A 21,200-nucleotide genomic window follows, 5' to 3' on the forward strand; every position below is an offset into this window, starting at 1 on the left:
CTCCAAGTATTATGCAATATTAAGATGCTATTGCATCTTCAGCAGCTGGAGCCTTGAACTTTTCTCGACAGACCCTTGTTTCTTCAGTTGTTAAGTGTTTTAAGTTGGGTACCTAGCCCAACATGAACCCGAGGTAGTAAAAAATAACAGACTAATAATTTTCTCTGTTTATTTCTCATGCCTTTGCATATCCTAGTTTCAGAGCAAGCCAATGGTATTCAAAGGCACATGTATAAAAGGGAACAATTATCCTGAAACTCTGAAATGCCTCTTCCACTCCAGAGATTGTATTAGTATGGCTCACTATTTAAGTCACAGGGCTAATTCGGTGGGATAGAAAAACTCTAAATTATTTTCTAATCATGGATTAGAACATGAAAAAGAGATACTGTAAAAAAATCTCAAAATGAGAAATGATGTTTTAGGCATAAGGCATTACACACCCATTGCTTAAAACAATGGTTTTCATCCTTTTTGAGTCCATTGCTCCCTTGACCAACCACATTCTTTCTGTGGCTCCTCTGTGGAAGCCACTTACACTGCGGGGCTCATTACAGGACACAAGGAAGTGAGGATTTGCCCATTCTGCCCCACCCCTTTTCGGCTCCATTTTTTATGCACATGTAAGCAGGACCGCCTATGTCGACGGGAACCCAAGCAATGCCACTGTTCTACAGGGCTGAGCTGACACACTTCTTTGGGTTTTTTTTTAAAAAGAATAACATTACAACTTCATTTCCCTAAAAAATAATGCTTATTCCACAAAAGGTTTACAAAGTTCAGTTATTGCAAAAGTTTTTCAGTGTTAATTTTATGCATTTTTAAAATTCACCACGGTATTTAACAATAAGCTCTTATGTCCTTTAGAGGAGAAATTGTGAATTGCAGAATCTTTTAAATACCCGTCATCATCCTTGACTTCACTCAATTTTGTTTATAACACCCTTCCATTTTCTTCTAGTTGTGAGGGTGGGGGATAGGGAGGGGCCTCACTAGTGGAGTAGCCTAGGGCCCTTCTTCATCTAAATCCGGCCCTCCATACAGCACAAGACACACGTACAGACATGCAGACATGGTCCTTTCCTGCAACATTCTGCCTGGGTATGTAAATAGGGGAGTGGGCGGCTGGGCTGCAACCTTGGCAGGATGGAGACTGTTCCTCCTGGCTCAGACAGCGGAGCTAGCCTGCTCTCTGCATTTATAGTTATGTTTAGAAACTTAAGACTAAGAGCACAGAAAGCTCTCCATGCAGACAGACACTTAAAAAGTGAACATCCTTAATTGATTCCACACAAAGGTTCCGTCAAATATGGTAAGTAAACAAGCCGAAAATGAGACAGGAAGGAAGTACTCTTTCCTGCCAGCCAGTCTCTTTCATTTAGTGACCTCCAGGCTTCCAGTGAGTAACAGAAGATGCATAATGGAAAAGCTGAAAAAGTGCCAAATGTTTAATGTGATGTTTGATCATAACACATATGTTAGCCTAAAGTTTCCAGACTGAACTTATTTGGGGGATGAGCTTAAGAGCTTGCATAGCTTTGGAAGGCTTCACGTCCTTTCCCGCCTGGAGTCATATGATGCCATCCCCTTCCCTGCTTCCAGAGCTGAGTTAGATGACCAAACTCTCTCAAAGGTTGTGACTCCTTTCTGCCAGCATTTTAGGATAACGGCACTACGTTTACCATCATAATGCCACTGCCCTGATAAGAGATAAAAACAAGGTGCCTCTTTTCTAAATACAGTGGTATCTCGGGTTAAGTACTTAATTCCTTCCGGAGGTCTGTTTTTAACCTGAAACTGTTCTTAACCTGAAGCAGCACTTTGGCTAATGGGGCCTCCTGCTGCTGCCGTGCCGCCAGAGCACAATTTCTGTTCTCACCCTGAAGCAAAGTTCTTAACCTGAAGGACTATTTCTGGGTTAGCAGAGTCTGGAACCTGAAGCGTCTGTAACTTGAAGTGTCTGTAACCTGAGGTACCACTGTATATTAGGCCAGGCCTGTACAATTAGGGCTTATTTGCACCTCAGTTTCTCCCTCTGCTTTTCCTGGGGGAAACTTGCAGTTTAGTGCTGACTCAGAACAAACAGCAATCAAGTGTTCTGCAGATCGCCAATTTAGTGTTTAAGAGCAGGTTTCCTGGGGGAAAGCTGCGGGGCAAAGGCAAAACTGCTTGGACCCATGGCTAGAAAGTATGGGGCAAGCAGAAAACCACTAGGACCCAAGCTTCCTGGGAAAAGGCTTTTCCTGGGAAAAGCAGAAGTGTGGGAGAGTTTCACATTGGCATTTGGTTGCACACTGTGGAAAGTGGGACTCATACTCTCCAACATTTATCTGATAAAAATAGGGATGTCCTATTCTATTATTATTATTATTATTATTATCATTATTATTATCATTATTATTATCATTATTATTATCCCACCTATTTGACTGGGTTGCCCAAGCTACTCTGGGCATCTTCCAACATATATAAAAACATAACAAAACATTAAAAGGCTTCCCTAAACAGGGCTATCTTCAGATGTTTTCTAAAGGTTGTATAGTTACTTATCTCCTTGGCTCAGGGACATCCTAAGAAAAACCAGAAAAACCAGAACATTCTGGGATCAAATGAGAAAGTGGGAAGGCTTCTGTAAATCCAGGACTATCCCTGGAAAATAGGGACGCATGGAGGGTCTGTGGACTAGATAAGCCTTTGGTCTCATCCATCAGGACTCTTCTTGTGTGCTTAGAAGCACAGCCCCTCTCACAAAGAACAGATATCTTCCTACATAAACCAATCATTTCAGGTCTTGGACTCTTAATGTGTTCCCTATTGCCTTCATGTTGAGACCTCATTTTATGTGGTTACATATTTATTTATGTGCTCATAAACAGGTTTAATCGCCCTGTGGTTCAAAAGCTTCACATATTCCAACTATAGCAGCAGACACCATTCACAATGTTTTTGTTTGTTTTCTATTTGTTTTTATTACTGCAGAGTACAAAATGAATGCAAACGGCATGAACATACAGATATAGCGTCCATAAATTTCTACAAAAATGACTATTTTCTTCAAGCACCAGCATCCATTGTTGACTATATCGGTGGCGCACACAGATAGATTGATTTCTTTAAGGTACCGTAAGTTAAGCTACTGAAACTCCTGAAGTAGGAGGGTGAAAAAATACAGTGGCAAAGCAAATTCGTATGGATAAATAATTGAATTCACTTCATTTTTTTTATTTCAAGAGAATCTGCTGCTCTTTCTCCAGTTCATGAATGCATAGGAAGCTGCTTTGGAGTCAAACAATGGTCCATCTAACTCAGTATTCTTGACATTGACTGGTAGCAGCTCTCCAGGGTTTCATTCCTAACCCTACTTGGAGCTGCTGGGGATTGAACCTGGACCCTTCTGCATGCAGGCCAGGTATACTACCACCAAGCTATGGCTATTCCTCAAATGCAAACTTCCTGGCAGTGCACAATATTGCCTCTGCGGCTTTCCTATCTCTGCACAGCTATAGGAGTTATGCATATGTTCGAGGTTTGAAAATCCTGCACAAAAATAAAATAACGGTTACTACTCCTATTATTATTTAATAAATTAAAACAATATAATATTTTTAAAAAGTACAGTCATACCTTGGTTGACGAACACCTTACGACTCAAACATTTTGGCTCCTAAACGCCGCAAACCCAGGAGTGTTCCGGTTTGCGAATGTTCTTTGGAACCCAAACATTCGTTTCAGATTTCAGCATTGTTTCTGGGACCAATCAGCTAGTCGGAAGCCGTGCCTTAGTTTGTGAACGTTTTGGAAGTCAAATGGACTTCCGGAATGGATTCTGTTCATCAACCAAGGTATGACTGTATTTAAAACAAGCATTTAGATGAGGAAATGTGTAGGCCTGATGTCTATTATGAGCCAAAATAGGCAACTGGGATCACTGGCAAACTGGAAAGTGAGGGATGTTTGCAGTTAGAATCACACATTTATTTGATTTTATTGCCATTTTTACATCAGGGATTAAAATAATAATTCAGATCTCTTTTCGCAATTTGGGATACCAAACATGTCACTTGTAGTGGTTTGTCGAGCAACTTACTCCTCAAAAGGTTTTTTTCAGTATTGGAATATCTCACACCTGTACCTTGTCATTAAGTTATTTCCCTTTATATACTTAGATGTGGTTTGTTTTTTTCAGAAGTGTGTGGGGGGGGCGGGGTTGAATTTGTTCTTAGTTATTGATCTCTAGAGCTTTATCGACACCACCCTTGACAAACTGACAAAATATCTTAGTTCATTGCAGAATGCAAAAAGCGGAGATGATTATGAAACTGTTTGGGACATGTTCATTCAGTGTATTGGAAGAAACAGTGTTGCATCTCCAGCAACCCACAACTTGCTCTGGGACAACCTGTTGAGAAGTCCGTTCACCTTCTTGCTGCGGCAGCATTGTGGCCTGGCACAATGACACCTCGCCCTGCAATCTGGCAGGTTCCTGTTCACTGAGGCTCTCCAGCAAGCAGGATAGCCAAAACACTCACCTCACCGGTTGGACCCTAAATTCAGGCATGCCTTCAAATTGGCCAATGAGAGCAGGGCTGGGAGGCAGATACCTCCCTGTGGGCGGGCCTAATGGAGCACCCAGAAGAAGTATTATATAAACTTAACTATTACTTACCTGACTGGAACACTCTGATTAATAATAATAATATGCATGGAATGTTTGGGGTTGTGGTGGGGAAAAGGGGGTTTATATGTTTGATGTACAGAATGCAAAAATAAAATGATAAAGTTAGCAACTTTTTGTAAAGTTATAAAAAAAAAATGAGGCAGCCAGATTCATTTCACTAGGGAGGACATCCCACAAAAGGGAACCATGACCAAGAAGGTCAACAGTGTCTCTCTTGCCAATATATCCATCAAAGCTCTGCTTGCATTTTAGAGCCCTCAAGAATTGGAAGTGGTCACTGGAGAGACAAGGCTATAATCTATGGGGGAAACCTTAGGAAACAAACATCTTATTTGACATTGCTGTGATATTCTGTCTCCTTGCTAGACTGCCATTGTTTAAAATCTAGCCTTCCTCCATATGTGCATGGCATTGTTGTTTTTAAACCATTTCCTTACCTTCTCCTTTCCTCTTGGAATGCTTTAAGGGGACAGTGATTCAGAATGACTGTAATGTAATGGAAAAAAGAAGTTGCTTCAGCTTGCAAAATGTGATCTTCTGAACTTGTACCCACTTACTCCTTAGCCTCATGCTTCATGGCACTTGTGCTAGAATAACTTGCCAACATTAGAAGGGGGTGGGGATCATCAGCAGAATTGTACTTTGGAAATTACCTCAGATTGAACTGGAAACCAAGTCATGTTTGTCTTAAAACATTACCAAAGCAGGTTTTGAAGTTTTAAGGGGAAGGGCCAAAGCTCAGTGGTAGAGCGTCTGTTTTGCATGTAGAAAGTTCTGGATTCAATCCCTGGCATCACCAGATAGCCTGAAACCTTGGAGAGCCACTTTCAGTCAGTGTAGACCAGTGGTGGCCAAACGTGGCTCTCCAGCTGTTGTGGGACTACAGTTCCTATCATCCCTGACCACTGGTCCTGTTAGCTAGGGATGATGGGACTTGTAGTCCAAAAACAGCTGGAGGGCCATGTTTGGCCACCACTAGTGTAGACAATGCTGAACTGGATGGGCGAGTTTTCTATGTTCCTCAAGGTTCATATAATGGCATTAAGTGAATGGTAGGGCAATTCATATCAACTGGCTATTTCCACTGAGTCTTTTAGCATGTTGTTGATTTGAAGTGCTATCTTCCTAGACTTTCAAACTCTAGGTCAGGGATGAAACATTTGTGGCAAACCACACGTTGTAGGAATCCAGCTCCCATTATCCTTGACCACTGGTCATGCTAAGATGGGCTGATAGGAGTTGGAGTTCAATAGCATCTGGCTGGCTACAGGTTCCCCATCCATGTTTTAAGTTCCATTTAGCTCTAATCTACACCAGGAATGGGGAAACTGTGGCCTTGCAGATGCTATTGGACTCCAGCTCCCATCAGTCCCAGCCAGCATAGACAAAGGTCAGTCCAGCTGAATCTCAAAGGCCACAGGCTCCTTATCCCCAATAAGCTAGGGACTTATGCACTAGACATTTCTCCATAATTGACACCATTCACTCTCTCATTTATCCCCGAGAATCTATTCCTCCAAAACTGCTCCTGTGTTTCTTCAGCAATGACCCCCTTTTAAAAATGTGTTGGTGTTTATAGCTTCTCTTTAAAGCAGTATTTCTCAAACTTGGGTCCCCAGCTGTTGTCGCACTACAGCTCCCATCATCCCTAGCTAGCTGGACCAGTGGTCAGGGATGATGGGAGTTGTAGTCCAACAACAGTTGGGGACCCAAGTTTGAGAAACAAACTTTGAAAGCTTTGTTTGAAAGCTTTCATTACAATAGTGCCTTCACTGTCTCTATCCTTTTTGCATCCGAAGGCTTGAAGAATCCTTTTGTCACAAGGACATTGCTGAAGCAAGTCCTGAAACAATTTTGAATAAAACCAAATTGAGAACTGTACAGCCCTACCTATCTTCCTGGTAGCACTTTTAGATAACAATTGTACACTAAAGTCTCCATATATGGCTTGGGACCTTTGTTTAAAGCTTACCCAGCCTACTGGTTAATCCAACCATAGGATGAGGTTTCTTTTAGAATATTGGATATTTTAATGCAGTTTGAAATAAACAAAAAGAATTAGCTTCCACATGGGACTCAACTGTAGAAGATAAAGATTTGGAATTCGAGAGCTCCTGACCAGGAGTCTCTGAAATTGCAAAACTAGCATGCATAAGGAGGTGAATGTATTTCAGTGAGCTTTGCTAGGTTTGATCCACAATACTGCATCCAGCAATAACTGTGTTCCCAAAGCCTATTTCTGAGGGTTTATGAAAATAAGACTTTAAATGGATGGTACATCAGCTACAAATATCAGCATGTTTAGAAGGGGGAAATAAGCTTCGCTCTTTTATAGCAGGCTTTTTAGTTTATTAGAAATTCCAGGCATTACCGTTCACCTCAAGTGTAAAGGACTGTCTAAGGAGTTAAGGTTTTCGATTATGGTGCGGCCACAAAGTCCCTAGAAATAATTCAGTGATTTCAAGAGCAAAACTATTTCCTATTAACTTCAAATCCCTCCTCACAGCAGCTCAACCCTCCCCTTCCCACTGTATTGTTCATGGAAAGTTGAAGACAGGGGCACAAGCATCTAAAACTCCTCCGTGTTTGAATTAAGAAAATGTGTCTGCAAAATTAAAATAAGCATAATATGAATTTCTGCTGTGATATGATTGGAGAAATTGTCTCCATCAGGCCTGGTGCTTTGGGAGGAGAACCAGACTGATGCTATTCAGGCAGCTGTGCTGGGAAGCAAGCGTGCAGAATAGCAAGTCACTAAGTGTGAACAGGCAATTCGGGAGCAGCTCAGTCTGTACCTGAGCAACAGATTGCTGAGGGTGAGTAACCAAGCCAGTCAGACGTTTAATAGGACCAGTTGTACGTATAATACTTCCTCTTTGCCTGAGTGGGTCCCAGGAGTAGGATACTCACACCCCCAGATCCTGACAGGGCAGTGCTCCATAGAGGTAGGTAGACCCACAAGCAGCTTCCTTTTTATTAAGCTATTTGAGTTGCTACCTTCCACCCAATCCCAGGTTTCCGAGCTTTAAGAAACATAGCTATGATGCACCAAGGCCGGACAAAACAGTTATCCAACATGCTTTACATTATGTGTGAACAAACCACGTTTGGACCTGGCTTATGGCATGACAACTTGGGTGTCGTACAGTCTGTATTTTTGGAGAAATCCCAGTCATGGGGTATGTACCTCGTTAATACTGCTTTGCCCAAATACTGCTTTGCCCACACCATCACTGAGTTCCTCATTATGCATGCTGAATGCATTATTATTACTATTCTTTATTGAATTTATATACCACCCTATACACGGAGGTCTCAAGGCGGTTCACAGAGCAAAATCAAAATATAAAACCACAAAATATATAATCAAAACAAAAACAACCCAATAATGCCCCCCCAAACCCCCACATTTTAAAAGGGCATAGGATGTCAATGCATGAACAATTAGAAGTGGGGGAAGTACTTGGTGTCTGGCACTGAGTCTATGTGCTTTCCTTTCTGTTAGCTAATTGGCTGATGTTTGTTGTCTCCATCAAACTGACCCTAGTTCTACTGCTTCACCCACATAATGGTTGCTGTGGTTACTTTCTGTGCAACTGCACCAGGCAGCTGACAGCTACACTGCACAATTGGTCAGTCTAGTTAGTGGAGCTATTGAACATGCTGCTGTGAACCATAGCCTATACCACAGCCCCAGAAAGTGGACACAGAGCGGTATGATGCCACCCACTTATTGGTGCCGTACGCAGGCACTAAGAGTTAAACTAGGACAGCAAAATAATCCGGAGCCATCTCTATCCTTATGACACTTTATTTCTCTAACAGAGGCAGTCAAGACTCAATATTTCGAACATTTCTCCACACTGCATACCTCACAGAGATATAGTTGTGAAGACCAAAGTGTGGTTTACATAAGTGCTCAGGAACACAGATAGCTTAGTTGGTAGAGCATGAGACTCTTAATCTCAGGGTTGTGAGTTTGAGTCCCATGTTCCTATATCAAGTTATAGGAAAACTGGTGCTATTAACAGTAATCCTTCTAGTTGGTTAATTGGTTCGACAACTTCCATGCATATGGTGTGTGATGCTAATTATTTCCCCCAAGAGTTCAATGATAACTAATCAGAGGCAGCTACAGGAGAACTATGAGATTCAGGTGAGGGTCAGATGCCTTGTCAATCCCAGTAGGTATATAAGAGGCCTATGGCCTGCACAGCATGAAAGACCTGTGTATAGTATGCAGTTCTGAAAGGGCCACAAAGGGTAAATCACCCAAAAGGTATGCTGAAGAGTTTGCTAAAACAGTCATAGCAGATACCGCTGTTCTTAGTAACTCAGAGAAGGTGTGGGAACCTTCAAGCTTCCAAGAGGTCTAAAGTTTAACCTCAGAGGATGTTGAGCCATGGTTAAATGCCATGAAGGCTGAACTTGATTCCTTGGAGAGGAACAAGACATAAGCACTAGTCCCAGGCCTGCCCAGGCCACAAAAGCTTTACAAAGTTCAGTTATTGCAAAAGTTTTTCAGTGTTAATTTTATGCATTTTTTAAATTCACTATTTTGACAGAATCAACTATTCCATATGCAGAATCTTTGGACCACAACTCAATACGAACTTTTGATGAAGTCCCAGTGATTTAAAGGGGAATGAAGCCTCAACCACCTTCTGGACTGCAGACACAGTCTAGACCCCTGACAAAGGTCTCTTTTCAGCATTTTTTTATATATAAAAAAGAGAGGAAACAATGCTACAACAGCTTATGATTAGCATATATGTTTTGCTTTGAAATGCAAGGATTTGGGAAAGGATTAAAAGTTTCCGAAACGACTTTTCACCTGGGAACGGAGGGAAATCACAGCAGCAATAAAGCTCAACAGCTAGTACTGAAACTTGATTGGATTTTCCACGGCGGGGTTCTTTCTGAGGCAGAAAGTTGAAAATGTGTATCTACATAGCCAGAGAGAGGGAACCTCACCCATTAAATAAAACTATAATATGCTGCGATGTAAATTCAATGTACTGCTTGGGAGTAAATAAAAAAAAGTCTGGGAATATTACTAATAAAAAAAGATCTGGAGGTGCAACACATTCATGAGAGAGGGAGGGAGGGGAAAATCCTTATGAGAGCTAGTAAAAAAGAGATGGAAAGCAGTATAAGCAGCAGGAAACAGCATGTGGCTATTTTAGTGCTGCCTTTTCATAGCATTCTAGCCCCGCCTCCCATTTCCCCAAGACTATATGTAAGGCTAATATGCAGAAGATATATTATTTTCATTAAGCTTAGCATTCTTTTCTTGTTTACGACTTCATGAAGGTTTGTTTGTGCCTGTCACTTTGATAGAATCCATAGTTATTAGAATTGATTGTAAATGAACTTGGGTCTAGAAACCAAGCCTTTTGAGGAATGATTGAGAGAGTTGGGTATGTTTAGCCTGGATAATAGGAGATGTGATAGCCATCTTCAAATTTGCAAAGGGCTACCACATGGAAGATGGAGCAAGTTTGTTTTCTCCTGCTCTGGAGGATAGGACCTGAAGCAGTGGATCCAAGTTACTTTCCCTTCTACACAAGTGCTGTTTCTCTTTTTCTTTCTCTCTCTTTTATTTACGTCTCACCATGTTTAGTGCACACATAATTATGTTAGGATTATCAGATGTTCCCGGTTCCCGGGGACAGTCCCCAGATTTCCAAATCTGTCCCTGGACAAATTCCGTCCCCGGAATGTCCCCAGATCTGCAAATCTGTCCCTGGGAAATGTGGCAGCAGCAGCCTCAGCAGCCCAGAGCCAGCCTGGTAGCGCAGTTGGCTGCGGCTGGCTTCAGGAGCTGCTTGCTGCCACCGCCACTGCCAAAGTGGAACCGGGGACATCCGGCGGTACAGATCTCCTGCCTCCTTCCCTGTTTGTTTTGACGGATCGGGGGAGGCTCAGGAGTTGCGTATGGGCAGCCATTGCCCAGGAGGGGCGCAAGATGAGCGGTTTCTCTGTCAGGCAAGGTGCAAAGCCCTTCAGTAAAAACAAAGGGGGAAGCGGGCAGGAGATTGGGGGAGGCTCGGGAGTCATGGGTGGGTGACACGCAGTTGCCCAGTTTTCCAAAACTCTGCGCATTTATGTTTCACAGGGTGCTAAAGAAGGGCTTTGCACCTTTATACAATATGCATGTGTGCTTGGGCCCAGGGTCTTTTGCCTCACCATCCCCACTACTGACTCCCTGTTGCTACTCAGCTTCCAAAAAAAAAAAAAAAAGGTGTCCCCGGATTCATTGAAAAAAATCTGGTAACCATAAATTATGTACTTTTAAACTTTCAAGTAAAAAAAAAAATCAAGAAAGGAGATTCCGACTAAGCATCAGGAAGATCTTTCTGACCATAAGAGCTGTTCAGCAGCGGATCCAATTCCTGGAATAGGAATAGAGGTATGTATTGAAGATCAATGAGATTTTTGAAGCAACAGGCACTGTTATATTTTACAAGTCATTTAAGGATAACAATTCAAGATTTATGAACAGACTATTCATAATATATTTAGTTTATGATTGATTAGTACAGTAGTCTCAGATAATGTGCTGTTTAATTTTAAGATAATGGTTAACAAAAAACGTGAGGAAGGTTGATGGAGAAAACAGAGAATTATATATGTACATTTGGGTAATTCTAAATGTAGAAGGGAGTTTTATATTAACGTGTGCCATCTACATATCAGTAGATTTGAACATGTAAGAGGTGCCCCCCCTCCTTCATTAATTCTCTATATGTAGGACATTTCTTCAGAGTATCTATAACAATTAGGTAGATCCAATTTTCTGAGATGGTGAGAGTTCACTGGTCTGTAATCACACGTCCAGAGCTGGTGAATATAATGTCATAGCTGCATAGAGAGAAAAGATACTTGGATAGAATTGCTATGTGAGCAATTCTAAGAAGTAAACCAGGCAATTCCTGTTTCAAACTGTGCTGTATATTTTAGAAAGGAAGGGATATTTTCTCAGGTGATGAAAAGTCTACTACAATGAAAATGTCCAGTAGCTTAAAGGTAAAGGTAAAGGGACCCCTGACCGTTAGGTCCAGTCACGGATGACTCTGGGGTTGCAGCGCTCATCTCACTTTATTGGCCGAGGGAGCAGGCGTACAGCTTCTGGGTCATGTGGCCAGCATGACTAAGATGCTTCTGGCAAACCAGAGCAGCGCACGGAAACGCCGTTTACCTTTCCGCTGGAGCGGTACCTATTTATCTACTTGCACTTTGATGTGCTTTTAAACTGCTAGGTTGGCAGGAGAAGGGACCGAGAAATGGGAGCTCACCCCGTCGCAGGGATTCAAACTGCCGACCTTCTGATCAGCAAGCCCTAGGCTCAGTGGTTTAGACCAGTAGCTTACTTCTTCCTATATTAAGACTGTGCCTTTTCTGAGTGAAGATTTCTTAACTTTAGTTTTTATTAATTGCACCTTAGTTGGCCAACTAGTGTCTCATCCAGACTTTCTTTTGTGCCACGTTTCTAGGCACAGGTCTTAGCTTCAAAGCTTCATGTCTAAGTGGGGTTTTATTTTTTGGTCCTGGCACTTTTGCCAGGAAAACCTGTTTTACCGCTGAATTGGAGCAAATGGCAATCTTTTTCTATGGATTGCTGTTCACTTTGATTCAGTGAAGAAATGTGGGTTTTCTTGGGGAACATACTGAGACAAAAGTGTAACAAAACTGCTCAGACACAAAGCTTTACAGCACAGTCCTGGGCCTGGAAAGTGCAGCGCAAAAGGAAATCTGGATGAAAACTAAATTAATGTACTCAGGAATCCGAAAGCTCCTCTCTATAAATATGTGTGTGCAGCAGCTGTACTTTTAGACAGTCAGATAATCTCAACAGATTTAAACAACCAACCTGCTCACTCCTTTGTCCATTTAGTGTTGTAGTAAGGAAGAGAGATGAATAGATTTTCAAGTTTTGCTTTCGGAGAAGAAAATTATACAGAGTAGTAATGCTACATATATGCCTTTCTGCAACATTCTTATATATATATATTGCAGCAGTATGAAGGCAAGAACAAGATAATATTAGAAATCCTTATATTACGAGTGCGTGACTTGAGATTTGTGTGTCAATGGCCTCTAATTCATGAATAGCCTCAGGTGATTGAGAAAATATACTCACCGAAGATTGTCATGCACAGTGTTCCTGATCACATCATAAACCATCTCGAAGAGGATCATCAGTCTGAACATTCCATTACAGAAATAACTTTTCCTAAATAAAAAAAAAGGAAGTCATTTGAGTGCTTAGAATCCGACTCCTCAGCCTTGAAGACATGAGTATTTTAAAGCTTAACCTTTAAGCTCAATTATCTGTTAAATGAAAAACAGTGATGTTCAGGAAGAGATATATGAAGAGAATGCCAACCCCCCTCCCAATAATAAAATAATTCTCTGACATTTTTATGCTTTCAGCATTGCATATCCTAAAATCTTCTCTCGGATTTCTTTAAGATCCAATGCTGAACACAGCAAGTTAAGGTTGCTAGTACATAAAACTCTTATTAAGAGACTTCTGTAACTGTAAGTTCTATAAAACTGGGCTGTTTATTTTATTGGCCCATGGTTGGTAGATTAATGTCTTGGGATTCTCCTAGGTGGTATCTGCTTGGGTTCTGTACTTTGAGCAGAAGCCTAACTTATGCATGTTTATGGGCTTGGTGCAGGGGCGAAGGAGGGGGGTGCACTGGGAGCGGATCACCCCGGGTGTCACCACTGAGAGGGGTGACAAAATGCCGGGCGGCACTCACCACAGGGCCTGCAGCGTGCCCAAGCCACATGTCTCTCCTGAGAGTGATATGGTGGCTTGGGCACCCACAGGCTTCGCGCTGCCCCAAATGGTCCACCCTCTGCCTCCCCCTCACCTGTAGGGTGGCTGAGTGGGAGGAGGCAGGCAGACTCCCACAGAGTGTCATGCCCCAGCTCTCCCCACCCCCAATCGCCACTCGCTTTGTGCACTCTGGACTTGATGGGCTCCACTGCCATATTACAAATTACTTTTGCAAATCATCTCCACTCTGAAATAAGCTTCTTGTTGACATCTTCGTGTTTAAGTAGATTAAGTCTAAATATCCTAGCTTTTCTCCTAGGAGCTAAAGATGGCACATATGGTTCCCCCACCCCACCAACTTCACCATTTTATCATCCCACCATGTGAAGTACATTCGGCTAAGGTGAAAATGCTTGGCCCAAGATCCACCCATTGAGCTTCATGGCTGAGTGGGGATTTCAAGGCTGGGCCAAAAATACTGCTCTAGTTTCCCAAAATACTCCCATTGCAAAAACAAAGATTGATTTTTCTATAGCTTTTCTAAGGAGGGGAGAAATGTCTCTGAAATTTTTAGGAGGGGTTGCCACTTACCATATTGGGTCTTGCCAGGAAATGCATCCAGTGGGAACATGTGGAGAGAGCCTTGTACCTGATCGTACTAGCCACACTTCCCAGAATGTCTTAGGAACAATGGATAGCATATGGATGGATAGCATATTGTTTTAACTGTGAGCTGCCTTGAGAATGCCATGAGGTACCAAAAAGCAAGCAAACCACGTTGAAAGTCTATCTTCCATAACATTCAGTCAGATAGCAAGGAGACATCCATATGCAACTGGAAATAGTAAGGTGTTAGGGAGCTATACATTTCTCTTCACCACTTAGCAGAGCATCAGAGATGGTGCATTCCAGATGACCAAACTACCTCAGCAAAAATTTCCTCCATTTTTATTATCTGGTCAAATGGAATTTTACCACCAAGCAGGTGCAGACATGTAGTAAAATTGTCATCTTTAACCATCCAGTTAATTGTCTTATTATCATGCAATTGCATAAACCACTGTGGGAAGTTACCTTTTGGTGAATGAATGCCTGAAATTATGTGCGGATAAGTTAACTAAGGCATTTTGTGATGATCTCCAAAGTTTATTATTTGCATATTCCCTGATAAGTCTTTGCATCTTTAGTCAAATAAGCCTTTGAAATTGGTGAATATCAAGCATAGATATTCAGCACACAGCATTAAACTGGCTTTTGACAATTCTGCTATTTCAGTCTTAGTCCTGACATTGTGTTTAGGCTATGGTTTGCCAATATCCTGAGGTCCAGTATGGTGACAAAATGTAGTTTCCATTTATTTGCTTCTAGGCACTAGCCTGTCTTGGATGACATGCTAAATCACACCTTGGTTTGGCAAGACCTCACACTCCCTAAACAACAGAGTAATAACCTACCCTTTGTAAACTATGCTAATTTGAAATTAGTTTGGGAGCATTGGACTATGTTGCAAGACTTGCTTACTAAACCCAAGCTGATATTTCAGGTGCATCCCCATAAAAACTAACGAACACTACCTGCACATATTAAACTGCACTGTCAGAGAGCAGGCTGTAGCCTTGCCTTGGAAGTGCTAGTCTTGAACGTGTGGGCGGTTTTCTACATGAGAGAAAGCACATCCCATCATTTAATGCCTCCACTTACACTTTGAAGTGGCTGCTGATTGCATCTTTTGTGCCTCTCAGTGTTATTTTGGTACATGTGAATTATAGTATGGGACTGGGAGCAGTCATCATCATCATCTTTAAACATCTCAGCTCTGGTCTCTGAGTTTGCTCCTAGTAATGCTTTCAGAACAATGAGAGATGCTGCCCTTTTTGAGTTTCTTGAGGCATTGTTAGGCTGCTTTTGTGGGAATTTGAACCTTGGTGGTGAATACCCACCGGGCTTGCTCGAGAAAGCAAAGTGATTCATGATGGGTTACTTACTAGGCTTCAGGTGAAAAGCCACACTCCAAGCAGCCAGTGCTCATATATTTTTACAAGGAAAGCAGATATTTTTGCCCCCTTATAGCCTGACTTGGCCCAGGAGAAAGGATGTTAACAGCTTGATTTCTTCCATCTCAACCCAAGAGGTTTCTTCAATGTTTATGTTAAGGATTCCCTTGGTTTTGCAAGAGTAAACCTGCTTCGGGTGTTTATATTTTATTAAGAACAGCCACCCCAACCCCTTTCAAGCATGCTTTATAAAAAGCACACATTTTCGTATTCGTTTTGCATCAGCAATGTTCTTTGCGCACAAATGAGTGACTGGCTTGACAGTTTGGTGTTTCATTACCCAGAGCGGAACGTATTTTTTGACTCTGCTTTCCTTCTCACAGGCACAAATGGTAAAATACGAGCCATAAAAAGTAATTGAGTTAACCGTCTCTGTTTAGCATTTGGGCTTGGCAGCTCTGCCAATGCTGGAGGCAGGCCTTGTGGACACTGCACTGTAAAAGTTATTCCGAGGGCTCATTCTGTTACTGTGGCTTGTTTCCACTTCATTCAGTGGTGCAAAATTGAGATGCAGTTCAGATTTTTTAAATTCAGAATGTGGTTGTCCCTGAAAAACCACTGATTCATAGTTAGCTCTGATGCTCCACTGGAGTCTGGAACACTGCAAAAAGCAGTCACATGATGGAGGTGAGTGGAACAGCTGACCACAAGAAATCAGTTTGGCAGCTCCTATGTGTATATAATTAGTTCCTGGGTCAAAGTCTACTTGAAGAGGGAAGGAGGAAGCCCATGTGGGTCTGGAGACAGAGAGGTAAGCACACACACAATAAAACATTAAACATTAAAAAACTTCTGTCTATGGGGCTGCCTTCAGATGTCTTCCAAAGCTTGTATAGTTACACATCTCTTTGGCTTGGGAGTCGCAAAACTTCACAGCCTCCAACATTTCTCTGATGAAAATAGTGACTTCTTAAGGAAAAGTGGGACATTCCAGGATCAAATCAGAAAGTGAGATGGCTTCTGTAAATCCGGGACTGTCCCTGGAAAATAGGGACATTTGGAGGGTCTGCCTCTGTCTACTTTGCTTAAAATATTAAACCATTTGTAACGAATGTTCTACCATTTCATTTTCAGGCCTTTTCAGATATTCCAGAAGCTTACTTTGTAAAATGAAATCCACAGTTCTTTTAAGAAGAAGCTGTTTCTGTTCTGTCACCTATGGTACTACTTGGCGAATACTGTTTGCGCTAATAACTGCCTAAAAACAAATGTGTGTTTGCAATGCAAGAAGAGCCTGCTGGATCAGGCCAGTGGCTCATCTAGTCCAGCATCCTGTTTTCACAGTGGACAACGAGATGCCGCTGGGAAACCTGCAACCAGGAGCCAAGCACAAAAGCACTTTCTTCTCCTGTGGTTTCCAGTTACTGGTATTCACAAGCATTACTGCCCTAAACCATACATACAAATCATGGCCACTTGAAGCCAAAATCATGCAAATTAAATTAATTACTTCCATTTGTATACATGATGGGTATATATGTGTGTGTTTAATATGAAAAAAAGCAAATGACTGTACCTTAAGAATAGGTACTGACTGACTTCACTTGATTAAGAGATTCTGGTCTGGAAAATCATATATAATTATTAGAATTGTGGTTGCCTAGTAACACTTACTGAACATAAGCAGCTGTTACCAGCTTATCAAAGGTTTTTTCCTCTCACTTTCAGGCCTGAAGGAAATGGGCTTTCTCTTATCAAGCAGTGGTTGACGGTTGGGGAAAATACGAAGCACCCGTTTTATGTACTTTGAAGAGCTTTGCTGCTGCCTGTTCCCATGGCCAACCATGGCTGAAGATTTCAGGCAACTGTGAGCTTCTTCTAGGATACAAAGAAGGGAAGGGTTGAATGACTGCCTAATAACGATGGAGTTCTTCTTCCTGGGAAACAGACGTCAAGCCAAGGTATTGGGAACAAGGATAGGGGAATTCAGCTTCTTGCAGATGGTCGCATAGGACCTACTTTGTAAATACTAAGAGCTTCGATAGCCACCTTGGCAGCAATTGGTGCAGTGACTGTGTGACAGAATCTAATTAATGCTATCTAATCATTTATGGGAGAAGAAAATGTCACCTAGGGTGCAACAGAGAGGGCCATCACAGGGTCTGCAAAGAGCCATTAAAAAGCAATAAACAAACAAATAAATAATGAACATCTAGGAAATCATCCCCACCACCAATCCTTTTGATGCCAAATGTTTTTGGAAGACAAAACATGGTGTCACCTTAATAATAATTGATAGTCACAGTTATGGCTTTCCAGTAATGACTCATTCAGCAAATATCAGGGTTGTGGATATTAATTCGCCATCTATTGGATAGGTAGCTGGAGTTAAAACTGGATGTATATTCATTCCCTCCCCACCCCACAGTGATGGAACCATAACAGTCTGCATTATGTGGGTGTGGGGAATATAAAACGCTTAAATTAAAGGTAATTATTACTGTGTGCATGCAGGCCACCTAATCTCCCTTGGGGGAAAATTAAGTGCCATAAGAATATACTAAACATGATTAACAACTGTGGGATCTGGGCTCACCATCCTAAGCTGAAGACCTAAAACAGAGCATAATTAGCAAGAGCAAACTCTGGCAAACTCCCAAGAGTGTACTGTGCCATGACAGAAAAGATTTTGGAAAACATTAAGAGCAGCATATAAATTGGAATTGCAGACAGTGTTGGAAAGGAAATTGGATAAATATGGAGGCATAGTTTTATTTGCAAACAAATTGCTTTCCACTGGCCATAGCACATCCCTTGACAGAGATCTTCAATTAAATAGTCAACGTAACCAATGCAGTGTCCTGCATTTTTACACATGAATCTGCATCCTCCCCCACTTATTCCTAAATCTATCTCCAACTGCAAGAATATCCAGATTAGGACATTCTTACCCTGGATTGCTGCAGTAACACCCTATCATGGGATGTGGGTGTGTTAGAATGATCTGCCTAAAGCCTTGCCTTGGTAAAGGAAGACAAGTGACTTAGTTGAGCTGTGAAATGAATTGGTGAGAGGATGAGACAGCTTGTTGCTCTCTAAGTGTCCGTACTGATGGGTGAACTCTCTGCTTCATCAGCTGCAACACCACAGAGTTCTAAGATATAGAAGCACATAAGAAGAGCCCTGCTGGATCAGGCCAAAGGCCTGTCCAATCCAGCACCCTCTTTTCTACAGCACCCAACGAGAAACCTACAGGGGTTCATAAAGGCAACAGTTCCCAATGGTCGCCCTCCAGAAACTGGAATTAGTGGCTTATACAAACTCTGAAATGTTGAAGCTACATATAGCCATCACAATTAGTAGCCATTGATAGACTTATGTCCTACAACTATAGCTGATCACCCTTTAAAGCCATCTTAGGTACTGGTGGCCATCTCTGCATCTTGTGACTGCGTTATAGGGCATACCTATGAGCTGTGAATACAGTGGACGCTCAGGTTGCGAATGTGACGCTCAGGTTGCGCATGCGCAAGTGCTGAAACTCGGCAGTGACCCTGTTCCGTTACTTCCGGGTTCAGCACGGTGCGCAACCCAAAAACGCACAAACTGAAATGTCTGTAACATGAGGTATGACTGTAATATAAAGTAGCCCTTCAGTGAGACAGACAGCTGCCTGATTGATCTTTATCATGGGTAGGCAAACTAAGGCCCAGGAGCCGGATGCGGCCCAATCGCCTTCTCAATCTGGCCCGCGGATGGTCCAGGAATCAGCGTGTTTTTACATGAGTAGAATGTTCCCTTTTATTTAAAATGCATCTCTGGGTGATTTGTAGGGCATAGGAATTCGTTCATTCCCCCCCTAAAAATATAGTCCAGCCCCCCACAAGGTCTGAAGGACAGTGGACCGCCCCCCTGCTGAAAAGTTTGCTGATCTTTATCATGATACCCACTTAACTGGGAGTAAAGCCCATTCACCATTGTGATGCTTAGGTGGGCTACATTGCAGTGAGGCAAGCCTATCTTGGTGTCTGTGAACCACCTCTAGCCAGTTCCGTATGGAAAATGGTGCTTCAGTACCAGATATGGCAATGTTGGTTCATATAGATTACTGCATTGACTTTATGGTTATGAAAACTTAACTCTGATCTTGACACTGGTACATTAGTACAGGCTGTGATGTTAAAGTAGTGCAGACATATTTGTGACCCATCCTGGCTACTTTCCTGCCTGTAGGATAAGCACCAAAAATAGAAAAATGTTTCTCAAAATAGCCCAAAAGGTCATGGGTACAAGGCCCATGTGCTCAAAAGGACTTCAGCACAGTTCTACCTCTTTATGTGGTGTGTACAGTAAAAGGATGAAATCCAGGGTCAAAATTCAAAGCATTAAGGAAGACTATTCACCAGTGACCATGCTGTTCATGGTAAATAAATGTTAAGTGGTCCATTAGCTCAGTCCCGCAGAGATTCAGCAGGTGTCTTGTTTTAAATGTTTGCTGAAAACTTAGGTTATGTTGTCAGGGTAATGTAGACACAAAGAAAAAAGCATGTATTTATAATTTTTAAGTGTTTTTTTAATTGTTTGTATAGTTGCTGTAAACCTCTTTGACCTTTTTAAATGAAATTGTGATATTTAAGTACTTTTGTAAGTGAGTGAATGAATGAAATAAATAAGAATAAGAAATAGTTTCAGCAGAGAGTTGGAGTCATTGGATACTGGGGCACACTTTTTTGGAAACTGGGGCACACTTGCAAAACTTAAAAAGTGTTGTGGGCTCCCCTCACGTGCCACACACTTGTCACTGATTTTTGAAGACATACCTGTTTGCAATGACATTCCCTTGATCCCTATGCTTGAGTTTCCTGTTTAAATTGCTGTGCTATTTTTATTTTATTGCATATTTTAATTATGGTTGTTGAATTTGGATGTTTGTGTAACTGTTTTTTATACTTTGCAAATAAAGCTTATTTTGGCATTACAGTGGTACCTCGGGTTAAGTACTTAATTCGTTCTGGAGGTCTGTACTTAACCTGAAACTGTTCCTAACCTGAAGAACCACTTTAGCTAATGGGGCCTCCTGCTGCCGCCGGCCGCCGGAGCACGATTTCTGTTCTTAGCCTGTAGCAAAGTTATTAACCTGAAGCACTATTTCTAGGTTAGAAGAGTGTGTAACCTGAAGCGTATGTAACCTGAAGCGTATGTAACCTGAAGTGTATGTAACCCAAGGTACCACTGTACGCGGTATAACAACAACAACAAAGCAAATGCCACAACCTATTCAATCGCCAACAACAGAATGCTTCTTTCAAGCTTGGTTTCGGGGGGGGGGTGGAGGGGGAGGGAACCAATGGGGTCACATGACCCCTGGTGTACTTCATACAGCAGAAAGGTACTGTAGGCGAACTGACTGTCCGATAGTTGCCTAAAAGCTTCAAGAATGACCCAAACACCACTTAAGCAAACTTTATTTTTGCTGAATTAAAAACACAACCGATTTACTGAGTAAAATTGAGAAAGCTAAAATCCAAATTTAATACAAGGATGAAAGACTAAAGAAGTCTACGCAATTATTAAGAATTTGAATAATTTTGTCATGAATTACCCTTCAGTCAATGATTGTCTCTTTAATGGTGATCTCATTGACAAGAGTTCAGTTAATGCCACACAATGATATGCTCATGTTCTCATGAGTACACTTTCCTTAACAGGTGCATGAGGATGGAGGTCAGCGGGCAAA

Source organism: Podarcis gaigeae, assembly GCF_964106915.1.
Source record: "Podarcis gaigeae genome assembly, chromosome: 5".
Classification (NCBI taxonomy): Eukaryota; Metazoa; Chordata; class Lepidosauria; order Squamata; family Lacertidae; genus Podarcis; species Podarcis gaigeae.